Source organism: Panthera tigris, chromosome B3 (genome assembly GCF_018350195.1).
Source record: "Panthera tigris isolate Pti1 chromosome B3, P.tigris_Pti1_mat1.1, whole genome shotgun sequence".
Classification (NCBI taxonomy): Eukaryota; Metazoa; Chordata; class Mammalia; order Carnivora; family Felidae; genus Panthera; species Panthera tigris.
In genome coordinates this window covers 46,497,946-46,516,903 of record NC_056665.1, presented here as the reverse complement: position 1 = coordinate 46,516,903, position 18,958 = coordinate 46,497,946, and the positions used below count along the sequence as shown (strand labels likewise).

The 18,958-nt window shown below is 38.1% G+C and overlaps 1 protein-coding gene across 8 annotated transcripts in view; it reads right to left on the bottom strand.

Annotated features, from left to right (window-relative positions):
• The window catches only part of ALDH1A2 (aldehyde dehydrogenase 1 family member A2), a 99,985-nt gene that overhangs the window by 78,105 nt on the left and 2,922 nt on the right, over positions 1–18,958 (bottom strand). For 3 of the 8 annotated variants that reach the window (XM_042988770.1, XM_042988771.1, XM_042988772.1), the window contains exon 2: positions 17,927–18,054. The exons of the other annotated variants lie outside the window; for them this stretch is intronic. The gene's annotated coding sequence lies outside the window, so the exon portion shown is untranslated. The remainder of the gene's footprint in view (positions 1–17,926; positions 18,055–18,958) is intronic. 8 annotated transcript variants of the gene reach the window in all.

Below are 18,958 nucleotides of genomic sequence, written 5' to 3'. Positions count from 1 at the left end.
CCCTCTCTCTCTGTCCCTCCCCTGCCTGCGCTCTCTTTTATCTCTCTCCCAAAAATAAACATTAAAAATTTTTTTTAAAAAGGAACTAACAAGTGAGTATCTTTTTCTTGCTCTAAATATAGTTAGTGGAGGCTGCTTGGGTTAGGAAGAGAGAGATTCACAATGCTGGAAGGGGCCCTAGATATAATGTATGCAAATGAAAAATGTTACTAAATAAATTTCTCAAAAGAAGCCAATGACTTGCACAAGGCCACATACCCCACTAGTGGTAGAATAATAGGGACTGGAACCCCCATGTCCTGATTCCCATTCTAGTGTTTTTTCTAAATTTAATCTTTGCTAATGTTTCTTTGAAAAGCAAATTTGATGGTTGACCAGGGAATCAGAGCAACCCTCACTGCATTTCTTCCACAAGGTCTCTTAAACATTACTCTGCACAAGGAATTTTGCTCAAGTCCCTTTTTTCTTCAATACAATCAATGCAGATGATAGCGAAATAATTTTTAATTTCCTTTCTTGAAAGCAAAATGTGTTAGGGAAACAGTGGTGATTTACATTCCTAATGTGATTCTGCTTAGAGATGAGGTCCTGGGATATTTTCTGCAGCCTCCTGAGGTGCAGAAGCAGGAACTTCTGGCAGAGAACAGACAGCAACCTGACTATTGTGATCTTCAGATAATAAATTATTTCTTGGGCTTATTGAAGAACAGCTTTGTGCTCTTACAACAACAGGGCTATATTTGAGGGTGCAGGAAGGATACTTCAAAATCATCCTAATGACTTCCCACAGGCCAGTAGGTCTTGGACAAGAAAAGAAAGGGAATGGCCAGCCTTGACTGATTTAGGAGCTGGTTACAATTTCACTGCATCAAAGTGATTCCTTTTTCATACTTTCCTTTCTCCATGGAATCTAGGTATCCACGGCTGAATAAGAAAAGGGCATCAAATGCCAAAATCTTTATAAAATGGTCACAGCTGTTTGATTCACAGTCACTTCTCCTAGCTAAGGGAATTAAAGTAAAAATTCATGATGGCACTTTGTTAGGGACACTACACACAAGCATTTGGGGAAAAAGAATCTCTAAGTGTAATTCCCTCCTGTAAATATTTCATAACATCCTAGATTCTGGGCAAGAAATGTCATTTATTTCCCCACCTCAGAAATTTTATCCCCTTCCTGAAGGAATGTGTTTAAGAACTCTAACAAGTACAATACTACAACAAAGTCTTCTGCCAAACATTAGTGTCCTTTTCCAGGGCACTGGGTGGCTCGGTTAAGCTTCTGACTCTTGATTTCTGCTCAGGTCATGATCTCATGGTTTGTGAGTTCAAACCCTGCATCTGGTTCTGCACTGACAGTACTGAGCCTGCTTGAGATTCTCTCTCCCACCCCTCTCTCTCTGCCCGTCCCGAGCGCATGCACGCTCTCTCAAAAGAAATAAACCTTAAAAAAAAAAAAAGTGTTCTTTCCCAAATCTGAAAGGAACAGGTATCTCAGTGTCCAAGAAGGGAGGTCTGAAATATGAGTGGAGTATATGGTTGTGTCTCTGGATTAAGACAGTAAGGACCATAACGACAGGCTTTCTGAAAGCCAATTCAATGTGACTGGGCTGGTTTATACTTTCTGTTGTTTGTTTGTTGTTGTTGTTGTTGTTGTTTTCCAAATAAGACCATCAGGATAGCAACATGCAAGTCTGTTCTCTCCTCAAGACAGGTATAGAGACTGAAGTTGCTTAACATATTCAATCATAATGATTAAATGTCATGAAGGTTGTGTCTATATGCAAAATGAAATAGAGATATGAGGAAATTCACTGAGGACTGAGGTGGTTAATCTTGCACATATTCCTTTATTTTCCTTATAGAACAACCAGAGTGGAGGTGCTAAGAGCCAAAAGATCTCCATGTAAATACCACTCTGCCTTTTACCACTTATGCAATCCTGAGCCATCTTTAAATAGACTCTCAAACTCTTTGAGCTTTGTTTCCTTCTCTGTAGGAACAGAAATAAGGCTCGTCCACCTTGCAGGGTTGTTGTACAATTAAGTGAGATAAAATGTAACTGTGCCTGAGGCTTAACTGGCTAGGATGAACTTTCTTCCCTCTCGAAGATCCTTGAAAAGAGCTCTCTTGGCTTCATTTGGTTTTCTCCGTACTCTAATAGAGCACTTAACATGCAGTCAGTGTTCAAAAGACATAATAGATCATACTCCTGGGACAGAAGTGAAGACGGACTTCAGATTGGCTGTCCACAGGGATCCGACCCATCTAACAGTGGCTTTACGTGGTTTTCTAAATCTCAGTAGTTACGTGGAGAAAGACCCAAAACAGGGAACTTAACCACACAAGCCAAGCCACATCACTTGGCCACTTTTGCACCAGGAAGGTAACAGAAGACAAATCAGGCTTGCCACACTTTGCAGCCCACAGCAAAGTGGCTGTGACAATACAGAGATGCTGCCATGAATTTTCTAATTGGGGAATCTGACCCCCTGAGGAATTCTGAAGCAGCAGGCTTTAATAGGAGTTAGGTGTAAATAATTTCCTATCCTCGATGAATCTTTGACATAAAGCTGTCATATTTTATTTCAGTAATAAAATGTTTTGTTTTTTTAATAGTAAATGCTTCAAATGATTTGTATTTAAACCCTGCAGTAGATGGTGCCTTGGAGAGTTGAATTTTACTCGGCTTGCCACTAAACTGCTTTTGGTTCATCAAAGGAGAATACCAGATAACAAATCAATAACCAGAATGATGTATCTATAGAAAAAAGTTCAATTACTTTTAATTGAGCAGCATAAGGAAGTAGTTTAAGGACTTGTCATATGTTGGTTATCTCCTTTTACATGACTATTCCATTGTTTCTACGGATATACTGTACTTTAAAGCGATTTGTGGACGACAGAACACACAGCATGATCATTTAACTGTACAAAATTAAATTTCTATTGTAATGAAAAACTGTACTGATGACCACTTCAGTATGCTACTCTACAAAGCTAGTAGGCTTTTGAACATTATAATCAAAGGTAAAAAGGTTATTTTTAACTTCAATGAAAAACATCCCCATCTTCTTTTACTTCTAATTAAGAGGCTACCTATATAAAGTAAAATAATGAAGCAAATATTCAGAACCTTCCTGTTGAAACATTTAGGTAGGTAGAGCAAAAGTGGTTCTGTTGACTTCCACTTTTTGCTCTGCTTCACGCCAAAACATCTGGCTAAAAAGTGAAAAAACACCCAAATGGCATTGTATAGGAAAACACCTAGATGATTGATTGCATTTTGCACTTTAAAGTCAGTGTTTTGATATTATAGAGACATGGCCTTGGTTCAATAGGTGTAATCTCTTACAGGCAAAAGCATGGTTTCATAAAGCTTTGACAAGGACTAATTTACCAGTTCTAATTTTAAAGTAATTAACTGTTTTTTAATAACTGACCCAATTTGTATTCTCTGAACCCCACTTACCCTGAGTCCCAGGCTGAAAGGCAGGAAAAAGGAAAAGTCTTCACTAGGAAAAACTGCAATCTTGACTTTCAAAGTATGCAGACAGCACAAGGTCAAAAGAAATGAGAGGCAACATTTTAAAACAGCTTTAAAATATTAATCTAAAGCGACTGTGCCAGAGTATTTTAAAATGAAGGTTGTATGCCCAACACATTACACTAATGTGCAATAATTACATGAATTGTGTTAATCCTGGAAACAAATAAATTACAACATGAGCAGTGAGGTAGCAAAGATCCACCCAGCTTTTCAAATATCCATCTAATCTCAAGGTCTGTTTCTGAAAGTGAAAGGACACTGATGAGAGCCCAGAGACAAAAGGTCATTCATTAGTCATGTTCCCCAGAGGACAGTTCAGTTTGGGGCAGCCTTCCAGGAACAAGGCTAGATCTGAATGAACTGGACCGTGAGGGAAGAGGTGGGGAAGGAGGCTGGCCTCTTTCTCCAAAGGAGGCTGATTGGATCATTCAGATTAAAGGGCTCTGGGGTTACCTGTGACACAGATTAGGGAAGACACAGGGTTCCATTTAACTCAGGATTCCAAGGGTCATATTCCAAGGGCAGGATATTTCTACCACAGACTAAACTGTGGTAGATAACAAACTGTTATCATATGACTGGTTTGACTAGCACCCAGGTTGAATCTCATGAAGGTCCTTTTTAGTCTTCTTTAATCACAAAAATGGGCAAAGGTATCCTAAAATCACGTTCTGCCTCCTCATTTCTCTCCTGCCATTTCATAATGGGTATAATTCCCATGTGTATAAAGATTCCTAGATGGCGTGACTTGGGTATGGCATTTAAATTTTCTGTGGCTCAATTTTCTCATCTGTAAAATAAGATAATAAAACCACCTTGGGATACCTGGCTGGTTCAGTGGGTAGAGCATACTATTCTTGATCTCTGGGTTGTGAGTTCAAATTCCACATTAGGCGTGGAGCCTACTCAAAAAATTAAAATAAAATAAAATAAAATAAAATAAAATAAAATAAAACCTCCTCATCCAGTGGATGTAAGAATTAACTAGATTACTGAAAAGTCTGGAATAGTGTGTACTCAGAACTTCTAACTGATTCAGATTCTGAATGTAAACAACCAATTCAAGACAATTTATTAGTGCTCTTAAAAAGCTAGTCACTGATTGTTCTGTGTTTACTCATTCGTTTACTCTTCTCTCCATTGCTAGTAACTAAGACCTCTTCGAGAAACCATCAGAGACAAACAGGGCGAAAGGATAGGTGGAAGAAGGTAACGATGGTGAAGGCCATCCGACATATTAACTGGTCTCCCATAATTTCTGATTGCTACTCTCCTGACTACCATAAAGACAGGTCAGTGCAGACTGGTTCACACATCCCAGGGTTTCCTGGGCGGGAGAGGGTCTGAGCGGTGGTGTGGGAATGTTCTTTCAGAAGAGGAAACTCAGCAAAGGGCTTTCATGCTGTCCTGTCAGTCTTGAGAAAGCAGGAATGTAACATGATTTCTTTTGTCTTGTGCTTGGAAACAAATGTTCCTTTGCCTATCTTCTCTAGGTTTAATTAGTCTTCTGTCTTTCTCAGAAATCAGCCTGTTCATTTGCAAATGGCAGACATCAGAAAGACTAGTGACTATGAGTGTAGGTGTTGGGGGGGAAGGAGGCTGAAGTGTTTATTTTCAAAGCCACAGGGGTCCCCATTTGAAAAAGCACCCAGCTTATCTCAATGTTTTTGTTTGTATGATTTTGAATTAAAAGGTTGGAGCAATTCATTTAGGAGATTAAGCTGTCTTTACAATGAGCCTAGCTGCCCTATTTATTCACTAGTATCGTTACGGTTTTTAAAAAAGGTTTTCTACTACACTCTTCATTAGTGCAACAATTTTTAAAGATTCCTTGAGTCTTTGATTTTTAATGCCAATTAATTTTACATTAACATGATGCTCATTGCTGGTCGCCAGTAAAAATCACAAACCATATGTATAATAACAGTTTAGGGTTGACAGTTTTAGCAAATGAAATACAGGATGCCCAGTAAAATATCAATTTCAGAAAAACCAATTAAATTTCAGTATAAGTATGTCCCCAAATCACAGGGAAATCATGGTGCATTCTTATATTTAAAAAGTATTTGTTATTTACCTAAAATTCAAATTTAACTAGACGCTGTATATTTTATCTGGCAACCCTACGAGGTTTTCATGGAAATTGTACAAGCTCCACAAATGCCAAGTGGAAACTAGGAGAAACTCCATTTCATTACTTTATTATTATACTTAAACTCGCTTCTTGCAGAGCTCAACTTCATCAGTCAGAATAATACTCCCCAGTATATGAACAAATAAACGGATACCTTGGGAAATCAAGTGAATTGTGACTACAGGATGGGACTAAGTTCTAACCACCAAAGGCCATTCATTTATGGTAATTTTCTCATTGTGAAAAAGTGAACCACAAAAGGGACAACTGGTATCTTTAGCTGAATTAGAACTTAATGTCATGAACTACTACATTTAAATGCCAATGTCATCTTTCATTTATGTTACAAAGCAAACATCCTATGCAGAGAGAGGCTGAAACACCCCAGCGCCCATCCTAAAGTTGAAGAGGCCTTTGAAACAATAAATGAGTGATTTCTCCACACTAAACATTTGCTTGTGACAGTAAACAAAAAGCAAGCTGAATTTTATATAGCACAATCATTTTCGTGTATCTGTTGATGCAGTTAAAAGAAGAGAGCAATTACTGAATTTTTTCTTTCAATTAGAATTATAATTATTGCCCTTGACTCAAATCTTAGCAAATACTCTCAAATATAATTATATCTATGTTGTACATGATTAAATTCTTCCTTATTGCTCTCCACCCTTACAAATATGCGAAAAGATCTGTGTGACACCTTCCTCTACCCCAGGAATTTAATTGTAATATTTACAGTAATTAATTCCTAAAACCCGAGTTAATAAAATGTGATAATGGACTAATAAACCTAACTGTGCATAGCTTATAGAGTCAATTTCATTACCCTAAAGCCACATCTAATATTTAGGAAGACAGATTTTTTTTTTGCAGACCTCAAATCGCCTTAATTTTTCTTTCCTTTTTGTCTTTCTTTTTAAAATAGGCACCTTCTTGACAAAGGAAAAAAGGAAAGGAGATGTCAAATGAAAAGCTCAAATTAACCTTCAAATATCTAATCAAGAAATCCCTATTTGCCACTTAAACAAGATATTAGAAAAATCTTGCTAGGACTTAATTTTGAAATAAGCTCACGTTGGAGGTAAGTCTTGCTAACACTTGAAATTGCTAAGAAATGCCACCAAAAGCCGCCACTTGACCCAGAATTCCTCTCCAAGAAAAACTAGCCATAACTACATGTGGGACCTTGTATGAGAAACTGCCAGAATGTCAACTTCATTTGCAGTGGCCCCATATGGCCTGATCGCTCTCCCTGGCATGATAAATCACTGGCAGAATCCTTACCTTCCTACGTTTGATCTCTGCTCAGCAAGATGTGGTTTTGATGTGAAGAACTCCAGATCTCTTAGGTCAGAGACAAATAGCAGTGGCACTGACCTGCAAAGTGCTAAGTCTCTATTAGACTCAAGTGAAAAGCCATAGGCTTCTGACAAGCTCCCTCGCCACAGACTTTACTCGACCCACCGTGGTTTTCAAGAGCTCAGCCTGACAGAAGAGCTGCTGAGATGGCTGGGAGGAAATGCCAACAAACCTTTTCTTTCTACCACTATTACCCAGTATTAAAATCAATCTTCTCTAAGATTTGAAGAAGGAATTCTCTTGGGAGTCACTGGTCTGATTTCTAGTACTCTAAGTCTTTAACGAACACAATGTTTTTTTTAATTTCTGGTGGCTCTTTATGACACTGAGAAATCATTCATATATGAAGAATCATGAACAGATTTCTGTGGACTGCTTTCTGGTAATTATAAGGAAATCGTTGGGAAAATATTTTAAACATTGCTTCGAGTGAAAATTTGGGGTCCAAGAATAGGGGTTTGCAAATAGACGGACAAACAAATTCAGATTTTCCTTCTGATCCTCATAATCCCAGGTTCGGGCCCAGGAAATGAAAGAATTCTGAAGGGTCAGGGTGGGGTAAGGAACTCATATAGCTCTTTTCCTCCAGTTCTTTTCATAAGTAGGTGGATTAATAATACACATCTCATTCTACCCTATGATTTTATAAGTAATAAAACGGATGTCCAAGGAATTTAAGTAACTAACCCAGTATCACAAAGCATTTTCCTATTCCCAGAGCCTAATATAGAAGAGAGTACTCAATAAGCTATCCAGTAACGTTATTTGTTAATTCCATGAATCTTTATCGTGTGCCTACGTATACAAGGAACTGTTAAAAAGCATACATTAATGGCAGAATTGGGCTCATTCTGCTTCCTTGTTCATTACTCCACAATGCACCCTAAAGATCTTCTGTTTCAAAGAAAGGGGTAGGTGAGTGGGACTGAAGGAGGGAAGTTTTTCAACCTAAAGAGTGTGTGTGTGTGTGTGTGTGTGTGTGTGTGTGTGCGCGCGCGTGCGTGTATATATATGTATGTTGCTCTCACTAGAAAGTTATTCATTTCAAAACACTTTACCTGGAATTCACTTTCTAGCTGTGGTATTTTGTCTATTAGTCACCATGCAAATGAAATCACAATTTTATTTTCTAGTGCTCATTCACTTATTAATTCACTCAAACACAAAAATATGTGGACCACACTTTGTGTCAAGACCACCATGATAACCGGCTTTTATGAAGATTCAAATCCAGGAAGGAAACTAGTCTACACATCAAGCAAAAACTGGATCCCTTACGTTGGCATTGTCAAACACACAAGTTATTTAACAGTAATAATAAAAATGAAGATCTGAAACAAGCCTTAAAAAACCACATTTGAAAGACTTCTTGCAACAAGTTCAGAAGCTATTTGTTATTGTAAAAATAACTACACAGTCATTCCAAGAACAGTAAGACTAAAATTAGTATAAAACTTTAGTTGGCTGAAGTGATGAAGAACGCTGAGAAAGCAGTGCGCTATCACTTTAACAGCTGCATTATCTCAATAGCCGCCCCCTTTACACCACTCACAATTAGAGACACTCATAAATAAGCCCCTCATTAGCTCTCTGGAGAACGAAGTTGGTGACTCTGCAAGTGTTCATTCAAAGCAGAATGTTTGGTTTATTTTCTAGCTAAATGTAGTTTATGTACCCGTGTTTGTACGTACACGTCTACACTAAGTGTTGAGCAGTAATCTCTCTCCTTAAGTCAGATCATCAAGAGTTCCAAAAATCACTGTTTAGTGTACTTCTTTTCCAAGCCTTCTCTTTTTCTCTGTTGGAATTCCTGGTAACGATACCAGAATGTGGGCAAACCTCATTAGTCTCCCTGCTGTTTACAAGACAGGATTTATGCTCAATGTGCTGAACACAAGGACACACATCACTAAATGGCTCCAACTACCACCCAGGCTCTAATCTGAGAAATTTTTCACTCAGTACAAATACCTATCGGCACGGAGGAACACGGAAGAGCAATTACGGCCAACACATGTAGTCTTTTAAGAGTACACCAATAAATACCCATTTGTGAAGGTTAATTTAATGCAACCCAGGCTGTTATCTGGAATAGTGTGTGTCACCAATTCAATCCATTAAGTAATTACTAAATTCTCAGGAGGGCTCACAGAAGTCAAATGTGGTTATTCCAGGTTCATTGCTTCTGGTGTCCCCAAGGACCATCCGGGCCAACAGCTGGAAGAGCTGACTACAAAGGTTCCCAGGCATAACTAGACATGTTACGAAAACAGGTAAATGAATCTGACCAAGGAATGAGGGTCATCAAAGGCCTGCCTGACAGAAATACTTAGGGAGGCAGAAGAGAAGCAGAAGAAAAGAGAAAAAGATGGAAAAGGTGAGAAGGGATAACTCTGAGAAGTAGAGGAGAAAGGGAAATGCGTTCTCTCTAAAAGTGAAGACAGAGAAATCGGAAGACTACTGGGTTTGGCTTAAAGGAGACAACTTGTCAGGAGATTCTTTAGATGGGATTTTTGAGCCATTTACGATAAAACATTAATCGTGCATTCCAACCACCACCCTCTGGGCACTTAAGTTCTGTTACAGTATAAACACTGCATGAATTTCTGGGGTCTACTGTCTATTTCTCTATTCTGCATCCCCGCTGAGGCTACACACAATTGACAAATCTAATCGGAGTAGGATTCCAGTTGGAAGCTTTAAGTGGAAATGACTGCCCATAAAAGGCAAGGTGGAACACATCCACCTAAGTCGTTCTGGCAAGTGTCTCTACCACATAGGTTATAGTCAAGTTACACAAAATGATGGCCCATGGAAAGACAGAAAGCATTTGGAGCGCCTGAGTGGCTTAGTCGGATAAGCATCCAACTTCAGCTCAGGTCATGATCTCACGGTTCATGCGTTTGAACCCCACGTCGGGCTCTGTGCTGACAGCTCAGAGCCTGGAGCCTGGCTTCAAATTCTGTATCTCTGTCTCTGTCTGCCCCTCCCCCACTTGCATACCGCTCTCTCTCAAAAAATAAACATTAAAAAAATAAAATAAAGAGGAAGCATTAGAAAGAATATGAAATATATTCGTTTTCAACAGTCTCATCCGTACTCACTGCCAAGTAAATCTGAAGAACCATAACAAGGAAAAGCACTTTTTGAACTGAAAAAAAAAAAAAAAATACAAACAAGCAGATGTTATTAAGGGCAGTACATAACTGCCCAACCAGTGGGAATCCAAAAACACAGTTCTTTACCACAGCCTGAAGAATCACACCTAAGTATTGATTATACCAATTCTCTGTTTTTCTTTTTTTTTAATGAACACTTTCACTTTTATGTCAAGTTGAAATTGTTGCTAATGGTAGCTCCCATACCTACTGTTGCTAAGTTGGGGATCCACAGTCATAGAACTGGACTTGGGATTATCCTATACAACACTCAGCAGAGCATTAGGCTGAGTTCAAATTTTACTGTCTTTGTCGTCGTGGTTCTTAAGCTTGTTACTGTTATGAGCAGAGAAGGAAGAGATCCAAGTCTTGGAAATGAAACCTACTAACTCTTGAGCCTGAAAAATTTAACTTTAATATGCTTGACTTTCTCAGTTACATAGTGGGAATATTAATATAGTATCGGTATCATAGGTTGTTGCAATTATTAAATGTAATCATATGGGAAAAGCACTCTGGAAATTATAGTATTAATAATAAAAGGAACTATCAGTAGCCAGTAATGATAATAAAATCTAACAAGTATTCATTCAACAAACATTTCCTAAGCATTTCACTATAAGGCACTGAGCTAGATGCTTCAGAAATACTAAGATGAATAAGAGTTTATAATCTAGTACAGTGTAGGAACAGGGAGTTACACCAAAAAATATAAGCATACAAGGCTAAAATTGTACCATTCAGAAGTAGTGTAAACAAGTAATATGGGCATTCAGAGAATGTAGGCTCATCCCCTCAAAATAAGTGTGGGACCGACAATGTCAGGTACTATGTAAGCAATAGGCACAAGAGGGCTAGCTCCAGTTTTAAGATTGGAGAATTTCATTCCTCCTCAGGTAGCTTCTTTAGAGTTAGAGATCAATAACTTAGAAATCCAAACACAAAAGTGAATGTGTAACACCAGCTTTGAGTTTAAAACACAATGAGTTAAAACATTAACGAAATATAAAGCGATGTTATTTTCAAGCCTGGTGCTAAGGAATGACTGAAATTCTCTAAGCTAACACAATGAAGCACAGTATGGAATTAGTCATTCAAGGGAAAGGTCCATCAGAAATTCTTTTTCACATTATGTTAGCTGTCATCCCTCCAGTTTTCTCCAGTCCTATAAATAAATAGCACACAGTGAACCTGGTAATGCCCCTTTCAAAAAATGAGTGGTGTGTGTGTAAGTGTGTGTGTGAGGGGAGGAGAACAATAACCAACATTTGAGCACTTCTTCTGTTCTAGGGAGTATAAGAAAGGTAGGGAAGTAACTCTTGACATGGAAAACTTACAATGATCATATCTCATTTTATACAATGACTCCTTAAAGGTAGATTTACAGAATGCCCTACTGTTGTTAGTTTAGGGAAACCAACAAGTACTAAAATCATCCACGAAAGTAGGACTAATTTCTGATATTTTCCCATTACAGAGAAGATCAGGCTTAGAGAAAAACCACACATTCTGAACCTCCTAATATTATTCCAGAATTGCACAGAATATAATTCTGAAAAATTCTTTACACATTAATATCATTTGCTTTTCTTATATGTTACATCATTTGTCCTTAAGATTTACCTGTGTCCTTATATATAAACAAATACAAATGGGATTAATTACAGGTAGATTAAGGCACAAATGAGAAAGGTAAATTTTTTAATAATAAAAGTAAACTTCAAAAGACTATGTAAAAGAATACCTTGAAAAACTTGGAATAAGAACGGATTTCTTTAAAAAGACACCAAAAGCACTAACCATAAAGAAAAGATACAAATATTCCTCAGGGTTCCTGGGTGCCTCAGTCGGTTACGTGTCCGACTTCGGCTCAGGTCATGATCTCACAGTTCGTGAGTTTGAGCCTCCTGTTGGGGCTGCACTAACAGTGCAGAGCCTGCTTGGGATATTCTCTCTCTCTCTCTCTCTCTCTCTCTCTCTCTGCCCCTCCCCTGTGTGTGTGTGTGTGTGTGTGTGTGTGTGTGTAGGTGTGCACTCTCTCTCTCTCTCAAGTTAAAGAAATAAACTAAAAAAAAAAAAGAAATATTCCTATTTGCATTTAAAACTACATGACAATTACACTAAAAAAGAAGAAGAAAAAGCACAAGGGGGCAGAAATTTTTCACACTGTATATAACTGTCAAAGAATTATAATCCCAAGTACATAAAAAAAGGCTACAAATCATTAAAAAAACATACATATGCAAACAGAAATGAGCAAATGACATACTAGCCAACTCACAAAGGAGGACAGCCAAATGGCCAATACACATATGAAAAGATACTCAACCTCACAAGAAATCAATGCAATGCAAATTCAAATAGCAATGAGATACCATTTCACACAGACTGGCAAAATTTCAGAAGTATGAGAACTCCGTATTTCTGAATGGAAGTGAGGTGACGATAGAGAGTAGCAGGTACTTGGATACCTGCTGGGGGTAGTGGCAACCAGTGTAACTGTGTTGGACAGAAATTTGGCAATCCCTAATTAAGATGCAGATCCACATACCCCTTAAGCCAGCAATAATATCACTTCTAAGCATACATCCTAGAAAAGTCTCTCACCCAGGCAAGTAAGGAGATATGCTTAGGAACATTTAGTGCAACATCACTGTAATAGCAAAATGCTGGAAGTATCTTAAATGTCAATTAGTAGAATGAATGAAAAATTGTAATATATTCAAGGAATGGAATACTCTGACAATGAACGAATGACAATGTAAGCATTGCAAGTACATCCAGTTACACGGAGGAATCTTGAAAATAGCATGCTATGAAAACAAAGCAAACTGCAGCACAGTACCCTTTGTGTAAAAAAACTTAGCATGCAAAACAGTACATATTGTTTATGAGTACATGCAGGTGCATAGATACGAACACCTATGAACACCTATGAGGAAGATACATGCCTCTGAGGAAGGAACGGGGAAGTAAAGAAGGGAATGGAGGAAAGCCACAGGTGGAGTTTCAATGCAGTATTTCTTTAAAAAAGAACATTAGCAAATACTGCCAAATGTTAAGAGCTAACAAATCTGGGTATAGTTATACATGTTTGTGATATTATTGTCTGTAATCTTCTACAGGCTGAAACATTTCATTGTCTGTCAAGTACGTCCTACGAAACAGCGCTATTGGTCTGCAGAACCTGAAACATCTCTTTACCTTCTGAATACTCATGGTGCCTTCAGGACATTCATCTCAAGCATTTGCACCTTCTATTATGCACCATGTGTGTATGTTCTCACCCCATACCCAAGTGGGAATCCTCTCCAGCCTCTTCAGGGCAGGCCCCACAATCTATGTGGTGTTTCACGCCAGACAGTGACTAACAATGCTTTGTACACAAGCAGTCCTAAATAAATGTCAAATGAATGAACAAATTAATAAATTCAGACAAGCAAAAGGGTAGCTCTGGCTGTAGTTAAAAATGACCTCGAAATAATAGAGCTAGATACCCTTCCCTGTGAAAATCAAGTTACATTGGTATGTTGGGGATCAGACTGTAAAATATAGATGAGCATTGCAAGTCACTAGTTTCAGGTTTTGCTAGGGAATTTAACCAGTCATACTGATTCCTGATCTCCCAAAAAAGGATTCAGTGTAAAAGTAAATTTCTACACCTAGGGAAGTAAGACTTTAAGTTATCCTCTGTAGATTTCTATAGATATTCCCTAATTTTATCTTATCAGGCAAGTTCTTATTTTCCCTTTCCCTTCCCACCCTCAACACTCCATCAATACACACACATCAGTGCAGAGATCTGGTGTGTGTATTGTTTGTGGGCACTGGGGAAAGAGGGAACCAGGTTACATTTGCCTGTTACTAGGTTTACTTAAAACCACAATATTTTGCAAGATCCACTTACCCAGAGGTAGGTTCCATCATACGTGTGGGAAGAGCCACCCACTTATACCACTTTTTGTTTGACTAAGTTTAAGAAGTCCCTAAAAATGACCTGGGGCAAAAAAACAATCCCTAAGAGTCAGTGGACTTGAAATCAGAAGACATAGGCTAGAGGAATGAAAAGTATGTACAAGAAAATGTATAAAAATATAATCTTTAATTATTTGGAAATTTCCTCCTTATATTTTATAATCAATGAAGATTGGAAAGTGTTTGGGTACTCATGATATCCTAAATTCTTTGTAAATAAGAGACAGGTATGTCTAGTTTTTAACTGGACAAGAGGTTTCATCTTTCCAGAGATCTAGGAGTAAAGCAACTGTGACTCTGGCTCTCTAAAGGTCAGATTGTGACGAGGAAAGGAAACAGAGCAGATAACTGCTTCTGGAGGTACCAGGGCTGAGCTGAAGTGAAAAGAAAGGTTCTTTCTACAATAAAAATTAAAATGTTCACTCACAGACATTCTAATTTTTAACCACATTCTACAGAGGTCAATAACCCCCCGTGTTTAGCCCCAGGGAAATTTTGTTGAGAGCCTAGCAAAAGTCTAGGTGGTGAAGCACCCAATTATTATTCCAACTGGGATTTTCAAAGGCTGGAAGTATTTCCAAATCATGTGACACAACAGAGCTGTGCTGTAAATAAACTCACTGAGAGTTAAGATTTTTAAGGGAAACAATGTAAACCTGGCTTCATCTTTTTTATTTTTTTTAATGTTTATTTTTGAGAGAGAGACAGAGACAGAGTGCAAGTGGGGGAGGGGCAGAGAGAGAGGGAGACACAGAATCTGAAGCAGGCTCCAGGTTCTGAGCTGTCAGCACAGAGCCTGACGTGGGGCTAGAATTCACAAACTATGAGATCATGACCTGAGCTGAAGTCAGACCCCTACTCAACTGAGCCACCCAGGTGCCCCTTTAATTTTTTTTAATGTTTATTTTGAGAGAGAGAGAGGGAGAGAGCGTGCGCACGTGCCCACATGAGTGGGGGGGGGGCAGAGAAAGAGGGGGACACAGAGTCTGAAGCAGGCTCCAGGCTCTAAGCTGTCAGCACAGAGCCTCACTCAGGGCTCAAACCCACGAACCATGAGATCATGACCGGAGCTGAAGATGGACACTTAACCCACTGGGTCACACAGGTGCCCCAAAGATAGCTTCATCTTAAAGGCCAACAAACAAGCAATGGAGAAATGCCAGAGGTAAGAAATTCCCAATTTGGATAATCTCATATATCTGAAAGGTAAAATGGAATCGAGCTCAAAGATAGATCTGAAAAAGCAATTAAAAATTATCCAAAGTGACATTATGGCAATCACTTCTATATGCATCAGATTTGGTGTTTGAGGGGAAATGACTGGTTTTGAAATGATTTGTTGCAGCAAATAAAGAAATTAATGAAATTCTAGAAGGGCTTTCAAAATAGTCACTGCATTTTACTTTCTGGAAGCTGCCAAACTGGGCAGTCAGAAGCAATGAAAAGTCTCTTTAGCTTTAAATTATAGGAACTAAGATACCTTCCCATTTCTAAAAGGTATATATACCATCTGAGAATGTACTCAAATGCTGCCATACCTCCCAGATTTATGTGCCAAAGACTTGGCAACACCTTTGCCCAAACTACTTAAAATGCCAGAAACGGTTGTCTGCCATCTGACAATTAGGGCAAGCCACCTGGGTGTACTGAGGCATATTAATGCCAGATTTCGCCACAGTGTCAGGTATCTAATTTGATTCTTTAAAAACCGGCTGGGAAATTGTTTGATTTAGTGACTTTTTAGTAAAGAGGAGACCTTAGTAGAGAAACTGCCAAGGGATCTCATTTGATGGAAATGTAGGGAAAACATACAAGGGACCCATAGCTACCCAGAATATTAAACTCTCGTGGCTAATTAAAATAGTAAACAATGGCCTGTCTTGTAAAACCTTACTGACCATACAATTCTGATCTTTCTTAAAGTGGGCTTGCATTAATTCGTAACTACAAATGTAAAAATGAAATGGAATTAGCCCTTGGTTAACTATCATTATATGTACTTTCACACAGTTTTTCATTTAGCCCTCACAACAACCCCTAGTAAGTACATATATGACCAAGGTTTGAATAAAGACCTACTTTAACTCAGAGCCTTTCTTTTTCCAAATCAAGAACTTACAAACTTTTTCTAAAATATAGGCCATATAGTCTCTGTTACAACTGCTAGACTCTAGCATTGCAGTCTAAAAGTAGCTCCAGACAATATATAACTGAATGGGTGTGTCTGTGTTCCAATAAAGTTTTATTTACAACATCACGCAGATAGTCTGTAGTTTGTTGACTACCACAAGCTGTCACTGAGATAATTAAAGCAGACAAAAATATACACCAGTATTTCTATTTCATTATCCGACTGCGAAAGACTAGAGACAGAAGTGCATATGTTGGTATTTGAGATGTTTTTGGTCTGCTCATATTTGAGATGTATTTGATCACTGTGCTTGTGTAATGCAACAGAGAACTTATATTATACATGCCTGGCTTCTCTTAAGCCTTGCTGCAAGGGAATCAGACCTCACACACAGAACAGGCTCCTCAGAGTATCTTCTACCCTCAAATAGAAAATCTATTATTCCTCATTTTATAGAAACAGACGACAGAATTGCCTCAGCAAATGATGATTCCATATGGTAGCAGAATCCTGTACAGAAGGCATCAGGGCAGGACTCCAAGAGAATTATCTATTTCAAGCCCTACAATAAAGTTGTTTAGCAATAAAGTTCTTTTGCAAATCTGAGGTTCCTATAAACATGAGGTGTTATTCATAATTTATGATAAAAACAATCTTGATTAGAGATTTGGGAACAATTAGACCCACACCATGTTTTAAGAAATAATCTCTGCAAGGCACCTGGGTGGCTCAGTTGTTAAGCATCCAATGGCTCAGGTCACGATCTCACAGTTCATAGGTTCGAGCCTCAAGTCTGAGCTGTCAGCTCAGAGCCTGGAGCCTGCTTCAGATTCTGTCTCCCAGTCTCTCTCTGCCCCTGCCCTGCTGGAGTGCTTGCGTGCTCTCTCTCATTAAAAAAAAAAAAAAAAAAAAAAAAAAAAAAAAAAAAAAAAAAAAAAAAAAGAATCTCTGAAATAGGCAAGAATCTGATTTTTTAAAAAAGTAGAACATAAAAAGTAGTTAATTTAAAGTCAGGAAATCAAAAGCCACATGATGTAGCTTCTTCCTAAGAAGAGTAGACCAGCACATATTCTCCCCATGTTTGCAACAGAAAGAACACAAAAAAAATAAAGATGTAAACTCTCTCTCTCTCAAAAAAAAAAAAAAGTATGTTACTGTTAGGAAAAGTGAAGTGTATTATGGTCAGGAAAGATCCATCAGTTTTTTAAAAGTCAAGGCCAAGGTCTTTCTTATCAAGTATTTCTACTTCTTCCTATTCGCTCTCCTTCAAAAGGTTTTGCAAGGATCAGATATGGTACACATTAAAGTGCTAGGTAAACTATTAGACCCTATAACCAATGTAAGTGGCATTATGTATTTTTTATCATTATTTGTTACTACAATGATCAACTGAACTACTGCCATGCTGACAATTTTTGGCGATCAATCTTTCTAATAAGATCCTAAGCTCCTGGAAGGGAGATGCCCAATTAGCTTAACAGGGAACACTGTTGTTAGGAATACTAACAACACTCAGTGGTCACCCAAACATCCTTTGGACAGAATTGAAATTGACAGCAGAAAATAGAAAATGTTCAATAATAAGATTTTAAACAAACAAATAAATAAGTAGAAGTTACCCAATGCACATTTGCTCTGATTTTCAGTTGTCTTTTATTTTTTCTCTTCTAGTTTAGTAGTTTAGTAGGTTAGTACTCCATTAATGTTCCTTTCTTCCCTCTGTTCTAGCTCCTCACAGAATCAGATGCTGGAAGAAAACACAACCCTTTATGTTACTGTCAATTATAGGCATAAACTGTCACTGAAAAAATGCTCAACACAGAGACAGCACAATGCCTCTGCGTGTGTGCACGTGTGTATAATGGGGATGTGGCAGTAGAAAGAAACTAGTAAAGACAGAAGAGACAACAGAGACAACAGACAAGGTAGGGGTGGGATAAAGACAGAAAGATTCCAAAGACCTTCTGGGAATCTGGAAGAAATCTCCCCTGCAGTTAAGGGCAGTCGGTAAAGTGCTAGCCTTAATTTTACAACGTGTGAACTCTGATAATATATTCAGCCATACAAAGTTTGAAAAACCAGACTGATGAAACAGAAACAACTCAGAAAAGTTTTAATTCATAGAAACACACCTAAAACCAATCAGATTCCTGCAATAGCTGGCAAGCAGTCTTCTGAGGATCAAAGCAGGAGAGTACACGCTGTCTTGGCCTTCAAGTGGTCACCTCGCTACTTGTTGTTGGTAAACTTAACGCTTTCTTGACTAATGCAGTCTTTTCTTTAAAACAACAACAACAACAACAAAAACACCCATATTCCTTAATAAGGAATCATTTTTAAAACCTGGGATCTAGACTGCTTCACTAAGGAAATAAAACTAGATCTATACCAATGATGGTATTGCCACTGATCATTAGTCTAAATTGGGTACTGGAACTTCAGACAGGTAGGCTTATGTAACTAAATGTAAAATGTAAAATGTAAATGTAAAATCACTACAAGAGCACAAGTTAAGCCCTTTCAGTATCTATGGGGACTGGACTGTAATTCTGGAGTATTTTCACTGGACCTTTGACAGACAAAGATGTAAGTTTTATTTCTAATAATCTCTCCCACTTCCCCCTTCATAAAAAATGAAAAATACATCAGAT